The sequence below is a fragment of the Macrobrachium rosenbergii genome, chromosome 20 (genome assembly GCF_040412425.1).
Source record: "Macrobrachium rosenbergii isolate ZJJX-2024 chromosome 20, ASM4041242v1, whole genome shotgun sequence".
Classification (NCBI taxonomy): Eukaryota; Metazoa; Arthropoda; class Malacostraca; order Decapoda; family Palaemonidae; genus Macrobrachium; species Macrobrachium rosenbergii.
Window position 1 is genome coordinate 13,535,001 of NC_089760.1, and position 12,908 is coordinate 13,547,908.

The 12,908-nt window shown below is 36.2% G+C and overlaps 1 long non-coding RNA gene across 2 annotated transcripts in view; it reads left to right on the forward strand.

Moving 5' to 3' along the window:
• Positions 1-12,908, forward strand: part of LOC136849057 (uncharacterized) — a 33,033-nt gene that overhangs the window by 11,143 nt on the left and 8,982 nt on the right. For both annotated transcript variants that reach the window (XR_010856221.1, XR_010856222.1), the window contains exon 3: positions 3,499-3,623. This is a non-coding gene — a long non-coding RNA (uncharacterized lncRNA). The remainder of the gene's footprint in view (positions 1-3,498; positions 3,624-12,908) is intronic.

The window sequence follows — 12,908 nt, forward strand, 5'->3', positions numbered from 1 at the left end:
TTTTTACTGTGATTCAACTGTAAGAGTACAGGTGAGTCCAGACGGTGCGTTTTCCCGTGAAAGAATGCCTCTTACTGTCCACACGTTGCTATTTTTTAGTTGCAGTGATATCGGTGGAACCACTTGTTTGTGCGGGAGTTTGTGCCGCTTACTTAATTATTCATAATGTTTTTAAGCAGAGACGAAAGAAACAGCAAAAAAGATTATGGATGAAGGAATATTTTAAACAGAACAAAAACACCATTTTGCAAGATTTACAATGTGACATCTGTTGCATATTTTTCACTAAGTTTTTGAAGGGCATCTCCTCTCAATAACTTGTTAGAATAACCTTTTAAATCAGTTTTCCAAAACACCTCGTGTTTTTGGCAATCTTCGATAAAATTAGGAGTTAGTTCTTTGTTGTCAAGTGACATGGTAATTAGATTTTAGTGCACAATAGCTTTCAGGGTAAAAAAAAATGGCACAAAAAACGCACTTGACTCCCATCACCGGTGGGAAGCCTTGCGTCGTCGCATGCCTCGTTGATTTCCGAGAAAAAAGGCATGCGCAATCGCATGCGCTATGTGCGCTGTCGAATGCGTCAGAGGCATGCGGAAAATCGAACGAAAAAAACGCATCGTCTTTACTTACCTTTAAGGAGTATTTAACCGTTTTTATTGCATATCAAATTCATTACATTTGGGATAGTTTCAGCTCAGGAACGATGGCTTGATTTAACTCAGATACTGATCGTCTTGTGCAGAATGGGATCAAGGGTAAACAGACCTAGACATAAATTAACATTTTCACTTCTTAGTTGTATTAATGAAGATTCTAATGGACAAATAAGGAATTAAATGTCAGTATATATCAACATGAATATCTAGTTAGAACTGGCCAAAAAAATAGTGCTCTGTGTGGACGCATAAGTGGAAAATCACATAGAATTGATTGGTCCCATAGTATTATAATAGCAAGGTGTAACGATATTTTCTAAGAATCTTTTGGAATCTGGGTTAATACAGCCAACAAATGAAAATAATATTGATTAACGTCGGGACTGTATACCCTTGACTCCATTCTGCACAAGATGCTCAGAAGAGACCTAAATGAGACTCTTCTTTTTCTTTTATTTAAAATGCCCAATGTACAAAGTACATTATTCACTGCACAAGATGCTCAGAAGAGATCTAAATGAGACTTTTTTTTTTTTTTATCTAAAATGTCCAATGCACAAAGTACATTATTCTTTAATTACAATATTGTGTTTAGAAATTTTCATGTTGCAATATTCTACAAATTGTTTTCATATGCAGCAGTCAATAATCAACTCAGATAGCTCTCTTTTTTTATAATTATACAGATGTTCAGCGTACAATAATTACATTATATTCCATAACAGAAGTCTTTAATATGCCGTCACAGACAATAATTAATATCCATCTTAGATAATATCCGGACTAACCGACCGCAAGTGGTAAAGGGAATGGCATCGTACACAATGGACCCCGCCTTTTTCTAAAATAATAAGAAACTCAGTAGTCCTTTCTTAGTGACCACTGCCTCTCCTTGGTTAATCCAAGGAGGTACCTAAGATGTAATGACCTTTGTAAGTATTAAAATGGTTATATGCACTTGTAATCTTGTTTGTAAAACTTAGTCATTTTTTTATCTCTTTTTTTTTCCATTGTATGTAGTTTGCTTTCAAATACTTGAGTGTAAATAGAAAAGATCTTGCACTCCGTTGTTTCACCTTCCTCATGGTCATGTCCTCTGTTTATATCGTGAGTTTTTGTTGTTTCCAACATTATCCTGTATTCATTCCTCACTGATGTTGATTTCCTTCTCTCTCTCTCTCTCTCTCTCTCTCTCTCTCTCTCTCTCTCTCTCTCTCTCTCTCTCTCTCTCTCTCTCTCTCTCTCTCTCTCTGAAGAGAGGTACAAGATAATTCCGACACTGTGAATATAAGAAAATGTCAGTGTATATGTGACAAAATTTCACACACACACATATACAGTATATACAAATATACATACATACATACATACATACATACATACATACATACATACATACATACATACATACATACATACATATATATATATATATATATGTGTGTGTGTGTGTGTGCGTGTCTTGTCTTGTATAATCATTTTTAGATTTTTCAACCAAGTGCAGTTTACACGAATAATGCCGTTTCACAATATATTTTTTGTAGGCCCGCAAAGAAAGTCATTAAACGACGAAAGAAAGTCATAACAAAACCCCCCCGAGAACTGATATAAATTAAAAGGAAAAGTAGAGAGGACAGACGACGGAACATAAACGTAGGCTTGAATAACGAGAGCTGACAGTAACTCCGGCCGTAGGAACACCTATTCCAAGGGAACATCGGCGCGAATGAAGACAAACGAGTTCATAAAACGAAAGGCTGAGGTCTAGTAAAAAAAAATAACTGAAAGAAACGAGGAAAACATAACTAGAAAGGAGAGAAAAAACTTTGGTTGTAAAGGATATATTTGATGCGTGACGGGTAGTGAAGCATCAAATCTCACCCCAGCCTTAGCCTGACTATAATTTCACCTTTTTATATCCTGATCTGTTACTGTTGTATTTCTTATGCAGTAGTACATCAGTGTTATGTTAATCTCCGTGTGTTTATTGAATCAAATTTGAACATTTTTGTCGTCATCGAGACGCATTTTAACTTTAGTGGAAGTAACTATAAATGTTAGTTTATTTTTAACTTAAACACTATCGCGGGGTATGTTTTACCCGAAAAAAATTTAATTTTTCTTGCTTTTTTTCCTCCTACTAAAATGCATATCCCCCAAGAGGGCTGGTGTTCCCAGTAGCTTCATGTAGGGTATTTTACATATTTCCCTATTTTTCAAAGTTTTCTTAAGTTACCCCAAAAGCTTGTTATTTTCTAATTTTTCAAAATAGGTTAGTTACCAATGAAAGAAGAAAGGTTGAAGTTTCTTTGGACTTTTTCAGAAATAAAATATTTTTACATTTTGTTATATTAATTTTACATTTTGTTTTACTGATTTTCCAAATTGGGGTACTAATTACCCCACGACAGTGATAGTGTGACTCACAAACCACGAAAGTGTAATGCAAAGAAAATATCCAACCGAAAGTATATAACAAACTTCTGTCTTTAAGCATAGTATTTATCCATATTTTTTGGTTCTGTTTATGTCTGTGGTTGGACTATTTGTTGAGGTTGTTAGCAAGTTGATATGTCAGCTCAATTCATTTAATTAAATGCATAGTGTATTATTAACTAAATTTTGTATCGTAACTAGAGCAATATTCATGGGCCCCCTGCATAAGTAGTCTCTCACACAGTTCCTCCTGAATTGAAAATTTATTTTACACCATGATATGATTTCTTAAATAAAAAAAAATCATAAATAAATTACCTACTCGAAAAATTTTTAGCTAGCACTTGTCTGTCCATTAAAACTGAGTTTCAAAATCACACATCACCCTTTTTCCTCTTCATAGGGAAATCAGTAGGATGGACAGCCAAATGGCCACACTGAATGCAGCCCTATAAAGGAGAAAACTTAAAAGAAAGGAGGACAACTCTGATCCAGTCGGAAAAGAAGCGACAGAATTGTCTTTTGAAAGTGAGTGCATTATTTTTCTTTATTTTGTGGTTGTTTTTAAGGTGTGGTATATGTGTTTTTATTTTTTATAAATGTTGTTTAGGAAGGGATTGTGGATGCTGGTATGTTTGCTTGTCTGTCACTTTCATAATCACCAAGTAGTGCAGAATCTTACATGTTACAGTTATTGGAGAGGTTCAAAAAGGGTGATTTTGTACATGATTAGTTTTAAAGTCAAGTGTCAGGCTCACCAAAGAGCCTCGATGGCCAAGTTGGTTAGAGCAGCAGCCTCGGACTTCTTAGAGGTCTGTGGCGCGGGTTCAAATCCGCAGCCGACTGGTTGGAGAGGCAGACACTTTGCTATCCATGTAGACACCCCGGGAATATGTAATCAACGGATAGGTTTGCTTAAAAGCAAATGGGTTTTACAGACTAATACACACACAAACAAAGCCACTCCAACATCTTCTAAAAACATAACAGACACCTCACACGTCTCGACTGTCGACCTAACTGCGCAACGTCTCCTTGCTGCTGGGAGAAGGGGCGCTGGTGACTGGTACAATACATGTACATACGCTACCGGGGTCTAAGCGATGACAGGCAGGGCAGCCGATCGAGACTACAGTCTACCCCAAAGCCAAATCAAAGTCCTTCAAAAGAAGGCATCGTGCTTACCCCATACAAATGGGAAAAAAGCACGTTAAAAGAAGAAGTCAGGCTCACCAAAGGATTTGGCTTGAAAATGTTTCGAGGTTATTGTAACTGATTCGGATTTTATAGCAACTGTACAAGGTTTTTTTGTGAGTGTAGGGTTGGCAAGTATATTATTTAGTAGAAGTATGAAGATATATTTATACGAAATCCTTTTAAAAAGTTTCTGCAGCATATTGAGCGTCTGAAAAATAAGGTAGCCTAATCTTATGCCTTTCATATTAGCTATTGTTGATGTGTGACGCACACACAGCCCTGTCACAGCAAACCTCTAACATATGAACACTCCTTTTGTTTTTTCTTTTATTACATTTTATATTCTAAATCTTATTCCTTCACCATTTATCTGTGCCTAATTTGACCGCTAAAGAACTCTTTAGTTCACAACAGTTATCATGGTTACCAAGTTTGTGAATCTGTTTATTAACACGAAAGGCTAACCATGTTCAACTGTTGAACTAACTACTTGGTTTTCTCAGCTCATTCATCTTGAACAGACTAGAAAAGACACGCGCTTAGGGCAGCCAAACAAGGGGGAGTTCGCTTTGTCCTTACAGATTTAAAATATGATACTGTCGCGGATATAGATAAAATAAGTCACTGACGTTCGGTCTAGTCTATTATGCTCAACTTAAACAGCGGCAGGAATAAAGTCAAATAGCCGAGTGTAATTTTTTTTCTACAGCCGGTTATTATTCTGATATATTAAAACAATGACCTTTGATTAGATATGACAGGAACAGGGGTTCATCATGTTTAAACCGGTATGAAAATAGGTTGAAATGTGTGTATGGATGATTGAGCCTACTCTCCTTCATGAAGTGAGAGTAGGCTCAAGTGCAGATATCGAATGCTGATGAAAGGAGAGAGACAATAATTTACATTAATCAAAAATCGGTTTATCCTATGACTAGAAGCCACGACCTGGAAATAGTCATTGTCGACAGAGATTATAAGAAATAACTTTACAACCACTGTCGAAAATCTATGTGAAATTTTGCCATTTCCATGAAGTTAATGGTGCCACTTTTAAGACGAGTTAGCACATTCTGCTTATTACATCTGATAAAAAAATATATATAATTTCTCTCGCATTCACTACCTGAGAATACCACACGACATTGAAAATACACATCAAGATAGGCTAAAATTCACAGCATGGAAATTAAGTTGCATGGACTTATAACAAAGGAGAAACGCGAGTTTTATAACTGAGCAATCTCAGATTAGATAAAGTGGTCATAAAGGTATGCATTATGTATTGTATTTACCAGAAGCGATAATGACTACGGTTGTTGTTTTAGGAATATTTGCGTCTTAACCTGTAGATCTTGTGTAAAGACGTGGTTCCTAAAATCAGACAGGCAAAAAGATAACTGTCATAAGAGTAGAAGACCGAGTTATGACTTATTACTCTTCAGAATACTGTACTTGTAAATTTGATTGAAACCAAATTTTGAAATCGACATTTTCGTGGACAGACTTAAGACACAACCTATATCATAATCATTATCTGGTGTTCTGTTCTGCAATTCGCCACAAAATTCAGGATGTACTACCGAAGTCACAGATTAGGAAAGAATGTGAAGACTTTTATGGCATTCAATTTAGTAATTACTTTACGATATTATGACGTTATATACCTGCTTCACATCTTGGTCAGTACTGTCAATGATTAATGGCAAGGTCAGTTAGAATGATTTAAAATAATATGTGAACAGAATTATTTTAACTTGAGATGAATTCCGCATCGATTGAGTCGATGAGGAACGTCCTGATTCCAGTTAAATGATTGACAATAAAGATTACTGAGAAAAGGGTCTGTATCACTCTACAATTAAAATAGTTGTAGATTTTTAGCATTTAAGATCTGAGGACTAAATGCAATCACTGACAGGAGGACAAGAAGACCCAGCAGTAACATAGTCATAAATTTCAGCCTAAAATCAAATTCAGTTTAGCTTCCTATATCCATGTTCTGGTTTCTGTAGGGGTACCTTGAGAATACCAAAGTTTGTCTGAAAAAATCAAAGTCACAATTCAGTATTATTTTTAAGATTTTTTATTTATATTCATTTATTGTTCTTAGGAATTTGCCCTCTTTCTAGTTATTTGTGTTTGTGTGTACAAAAAAGATTATAGTCAACACAAACAAAATTCCATCGTAAGGTAAACCCATGATCTCTATTATCTTGCGTAAGTCGGCTACCCAGATCGGCTTTGGGGTCGAGATCAAAGTACAGATTTATATCTAGATTCGTTAAAATAAAGCTAAGTATTATGCAAGCTGTTCAGTAAAAGCTAAGATATTTCCAGTCACTTTTTAGTAAAAGTCTCCGTCGACTAATACCATTGAATACTGTAGGTAAACAGAATAAAATTATCTAAATGTAGAATGAGATGTTCTACAGACTACTTAGGGAGTTTTGCTATTGTCAAGGGGACATTCTTTTAGACCTTAAAAGCTGTTCGAATTCAATTTTTTTTTATCACTGCTCAGCAGTTAAAGAGCAAAGAATTGTACACTTCAGCGTACGTTAGTTAAAAGAAAATTAGTTTACTTTCCATTTAGTCCGTAGCTCATTACTAAGATAGTATGCGTGGCTGGCGCTCTCTCTCTCTCTCTCTCTCTCTCTCTCTCTCTCTCTCTCTCTCTCTCACACACACACACACACACACATATATATATATATATATATATATATATATATATATATATATATATATATATATATATATATATATATATATATATATATATATATATATATAAGACCACTGATCTATCAAGATGGAGATGGGTTGATTTCGAATCGAGGGACAAACATAAATTTAAGAGATTTATGTACAGGCATATGTACTGTACAACATTCTTATCTCTCTTGATGGCCTGGTGCATTAAGTCACCGACTCCTTTGTACAAACCGTATGAAGACTTTTGAGTTTCAATTACGCTCAGAGTAGGTGTAGTGACCATGCATTTCCTTTCGATTTTTAGGGTACAGCAGCTTCGATATCAGTAGCTTAGTTGTAGCTTAATATGTAAAAGCATAAGAGTATCAAGTTAAAGTAATGACGAAACCATCACACGTCCATTCATGTTTATATTCGTATATTAATAAACTGTGTACGCATTTGCATGACAACGCAGTATTTACGTTGTAGATGAAAAGGCAAGAGGTTGGTGGCCCGAGGTGATTTCGCTTAGTTTGTAGTGTGATAAAAGGGATCTGGGGCTAATAAAGAACGCGGATCATATTGTTATCGTTGCCTTAACTCTCAAAAGTGACGTAACGCTTCCGTCGTATATCAGGCTATAAAATGTTTATGAAAGCGACAACGACTACCTGCTTTCTCCCTGCTGCTACTGCTGCTGCTACCGCTAGTGCCGTCGGTTGCTGTTAGGAAGAAAAATCGTCCTTTTTATGCAATAGCATGATGATAGGGTATTAGCTGCGTTTCAGTGTTCATTTACTTGTTTTGAAGAGGATGTAATTTTGGTCTTCATAATTCTCAAACAAATATGCTCGACATTAAAGATCTGTTGTTGTATGTTTTACAACTCTTTTGTTACACATTTAGAAGACATCAGAATCATCGTATTGATTTTCGGTACGGACGAACTAGTAGTTCCAATTACATTTTACTGATGGCCATTGTATAAAGCAACGCCAGTGCCCTAACTAATGGATTATAGATGAATCAATCGTGATTGGGAAGATATTCTGGAAATAGAGAATAAAATAAAAAAAATAAGAGAAATACGTCTACTAAAGAAGTTAAATGCAATAATGCGCAATTGAATATCAGATACCAATATTAGCAGACAGTTGTCGCATCAAAGGAGTTTACCCCAAACGAGAGGGAAAATCAGGTAACATTGCTGCATATGATTCATCCCTGTTGATATCAGTGCTTTCACCACCATTATCTGGCTTTGAACTATCCATAAAAAGCTTCATGTGATCTTTCCTTGAACATGATTAACATCATGTTCAAGGAATTTGGAGCTAACCTCTTTTTAGGGAGTATTCTTTGAAAATGATTTCAGGTGTGATCCAAGGTGGGACGTTGGGATGATTAACTTTATGAATATTTTGTCCCTTAAAAGAGAGGACATTAAATTGCTTACTTAATCTGATGTTGGGAGGTTTAGATGATCATGGCACACTGAATCTCTGAGTCACTAGCTTCTTTTAAGAGGTCAAAGGAATGGTTACTGAGTGCAGAACTAATTCTGCACAAATACCATAGACCCAATGCCTTCCTTCTCAAATCAGGTGATAAATCATTAATGTCCGCATAAATGCTCTCAACAAGTGAGGTCCTAAATGCACTGCAGCATATTACGTACAAGATCAAGTTCTTTTAATTCAGTTTTACATGCATAAGACTATATTTGATACACATACTCAAACTGGAACCTACGGCAAATCATACAACCTCACCAATGATTTCTTATCAGCTCCCAATTAACCTGAAACATTTTGAAAAATATATTTTAGGATTTCTAAACTTCCAGTTTCAGGCCATCAATGTAACTAGAGCATGTGAGTTTAGCCTATCGTGTAATGTTTCCTTTCAAGGGGCAGTAGCCTTTGTTGATAACAGAGCATCTTTAAATTAGTTAAGAGAAAACTTTATTTTATATATAACCTTGAGGTAACGTCAAGCCCATCTCAGATTCACAAATTGAAACTTAGCAGTATAATTTTTAAAGGTCGAGATACTTGAAAAATATTGGCCTAGTTTTTCGGAAACTTCATAGGATCACTGATCCCAGTATCATTTACTTTAAAAAATGGGGGGCGAGTGAAGGGCCAAACTTGCCACTAAGCTTACTGATTTTTCCCCCAACAGCTATCATTGTGATCTTAGAATTGACCAAATTAATGCATTATGGCCATGGCTCTTTAACAGCTTTTCTTGAATGCTTTTGCTGTTTGGCAAGGGCACATTTATTTATCATTTGACTTTGAGAGGAGCCACTGTATGTAACCTCTTGTGGCATTCTCGTGTACCCTTTCAGAAAACACTATATGTTTTGTTTCACCATGGAACTGCAGGTCTGTGAGATTTCGCTTTAGTTTTTAATTTAGTATCATAAGCGCTCTTGAGCGTTGGGTTGGTGGCAAAGTCTTAGGCTTCGAGTACGGTATGGGTTAAGAGACTCAAATTCTCTGTCCAGGGCGACAACTTGGCTGAATTTGCTCCAGTCTGCCTATTTTGCTCACCATTATGAGGAATTTAGTGGGGCTATTTTACCAGTCTTAAGTGAATTGGGAAGTGGTCACTTCCATTCAAGCGCTCATCAACTGACCAAACTATAACTAAATGTTTACTGGAATTGCATAAGCTTGAGTCTGTAGCAGGGAAGTGATTACCTTACGTATTACTTGAGTATATAACCCATCAGTATACAGAATTACTGGATTATTTTTAATGTCTTTTACCATTTTCCCTTCTGAACCCAATGCCTCACCAGCTCCACAGAGGATTTTGAGCACTGAAATCACCAAATAGTAGGAGTGGAGATGGAAACTGAATGATTTAACTCTGGATATTTCCACTGAAGCCAAATGGCCAGTTGTTTGTCTAAAATGACAGTAATAGCCGCAGCTATTACTGTATTCAAATCCTACTTTTTGGGAATATAAAACCTTCATTACATTTCAGATTCCTTTGTACCGGTGAAACATTCAGAGCTGCTGAATTGAACTTTATTGTTAAAGTTTTTCCTATGAGAGGAGGGAATAATTCGTCTGAACTAAATTCCACTGGGATATGGTTTTTCATCTACCTTCATTGTCTTAATCAGGTCAGGCACTGAGCCTGACATGTCTAGGGAGGATTCAGTTGCAGCAGTAGAGTCAGGTATAGAGACAAATTCAAAAGCATCAGGAGAATCAGGCTTAGACACAGATCTTTGGAAAGGTTGAGTTTGTTTTTATATATTCACATACTGTATTCAGAGATGTGGAAAGTGAAAGTCAAGAGTTTTTATCCTTTATCCACGTAGCCAAATATGAAGCAATTAAAGGGTCTTTCATGTTTTTGATAACTGAGGTATGATTATTTTGGGTTTTTATTATGGTAAAAAAAGGGTGGCCAGAAGATTATAAATGTATGCTTCAGCTTAAAAAGCAATACATATGATTAAGCACTTGCCTGTGATGGCAAGGGAAGGTCTATTCCAGCTCTAGTAAATGTATTGGAATTCGACAGATATGTGTACTTATGAGTGGGAATAGATTTATACCCTTCTTCGTGGTCGGGTGGATAACATTACCCTTATTGAATTTGCTCCTATCAGCTGCCTCAGCCGTCCATGTAGGAGGCAGTTCAGTAGGGGCATTCTCATCATATTTTAAGTGAACTGGGAAGTGGTCATGTCCGTTTAAATATTCATTATCTGACCATCTAAAATCTAAATTTTATGCTGGAAGATCATAAGCTTAATTCTTTAGCTGATAAGTGGTTACTATAAGTATCAGGAAAGGTCATTGACCCAGAGCTATACAAAGTCTTTGGATTATTGTTAATATCTCCCACTTCTTTCCCTTTTGAATCCAATACATCACCAACCCCCGTAGGATTATGAGCACTGAAATCAACAAGTACAGTAGTAGAATTGGAGAACAAAGCTAAATTATTTAATTCTGGGTGGAAGGTCCAGCATGTAAATAGTCAGTTTTTTTGTCTAAAATCATGTTAAAAGCTGCAGCTTCCACAGAAATGTTCAGTTTTGAGATATGTACAATAATTGCATAATTCATCCCAGAATTGAAAGGTTATTTATCTCCTATGGTCTTCTGTAAGAACACAATTCCTGGAATATGATGATGAGTTGTTCTGCTTGAGCTTCAGACCCCCGCAGTTCCACTGCAAAATGTCTGACTTGAACTAAAAACATTGCATGGATTTTTGGCCAGACATACTAGCAACTCTGGAAGGGGAAGCATGCAGGGAATAAAAATTTTAGTTTAATCTCTTTACCTCAGGAAGAAGGGAATCTCCAGTATTCTCTCGAACAGCAGATGAAAGAATTTTGGTAGTTGTAGTTACCGTAGGACATTCAGCAAGCATAGCAATGAGATTGGCTGTCTTAGGGGTTTATAGTATCCAGCTTCCATCTTTTAAAACCACAACTTTTTGGTTTCCTTTGTAGAGATGAAACGGGTTTAGAGCTGCTGGACTGAACTTTATTGTATATATTATTCCCCAAGATAGCAGGGAGTAACTCTGTTGAGCTAAATTCCATTGGAATTTTGTTTTCATGCTCTTTCCCTGTCTCAGCCAGGTTGGGGGTAATGGCTTGATATGTTCAGGGAGGATTCAGTTGCAGCAGTATGGTTAGAGTTAGAAACAATTTACATGCAACAGGAGAATCAGGCTCAGAGACTGAGTCCTTTGGGTATAGTGCTGTAATAGGTAGAAGGTTTAGATAAGGGATCTCTATTCTTTGTCTGTGAAGCCAAATTTGAATCAGTAAAAGGATTTTCCCATGTTGTTTTTATCAGAGGCTAATGTTGACCGAGGGCTTTTATTAGCCCCAATCAGATTTTGTTTAGCTTTATATATATTTATAAAACTTGTGTTTGCAATTTTCGGGACATTCTGTTCAAAATTGTATTGAGGGCAAATTGTTTAATATGACAATTGTATTAACAACAAAATCTTATCAGCAGGGCACTTTAAGTCACAAGATCATGTTCTTATGAACAAATAAATCATTTCTGTTTGCCAAACACTTGCATTTAGTGTGGCATGGGCATGTTGTACTCTTCAGTTTCTTAACTCTGATAAGTATATGTCCAACAGTTCTGTAGCCAGGCATAGATTTGGAAGATGGTGATGCTGCTCCCACCTAGTTTGTTAACTGAATAAACATGAGGACAGCACCTACTTGAAATTCTTCTTCTGGAAAGTTGTTAAGGTCTTTGCTGAATACTACCCCTTTTGTGGGGTTAAGGTTAGCAGAATGCTAATGAAATATTCGCAGAGGTTGGATAGCAAGGTGGAAGAAGCTATTAAAATATGAAAAAGATTGAATAATTTATGAGAGGTAGAAAAACATCAAAGTGAGATACTGTATTGAGATTCAAAATGTGGAATCTCCACCCCCTCCCTCCTCAAGTTCAATAGGCCTCCTGCCCACCACAAGAGTATTCTATGGTGTAACCATTCAACTTGAACAAAGTAGTCTCTCAGTTAAGAGTAAAATGAGAGATTACAAGGGTAATTTCTCCTTGGGGGAGAAGCAACATGCCAAGATGAGAGACTTTTTACTGTTTACAAGTACCCCATGCCAATCTAACAAATGGCTTTTTATTGATAGATGAATATCAGTCACAGTGATGAATGTCTGATCCCTTTCTTTGACTGTAAGGCATTTGTTAACTGAATTCCCAAGTCTTAAAAACAGATTCTCTTCAAAGATAATGATGAGGAAGGCAGGTACATTCTTGCTAAGTCCCCCAAAGATGTAGTGGTTGATACAAAGGCATTTTTAAATAAACAGGTTGTATTCCAGAAGCTGGCCCCCTGTCAAATAACTATATCTTTTATTATTATAGGTTTTTTTTTTTAATA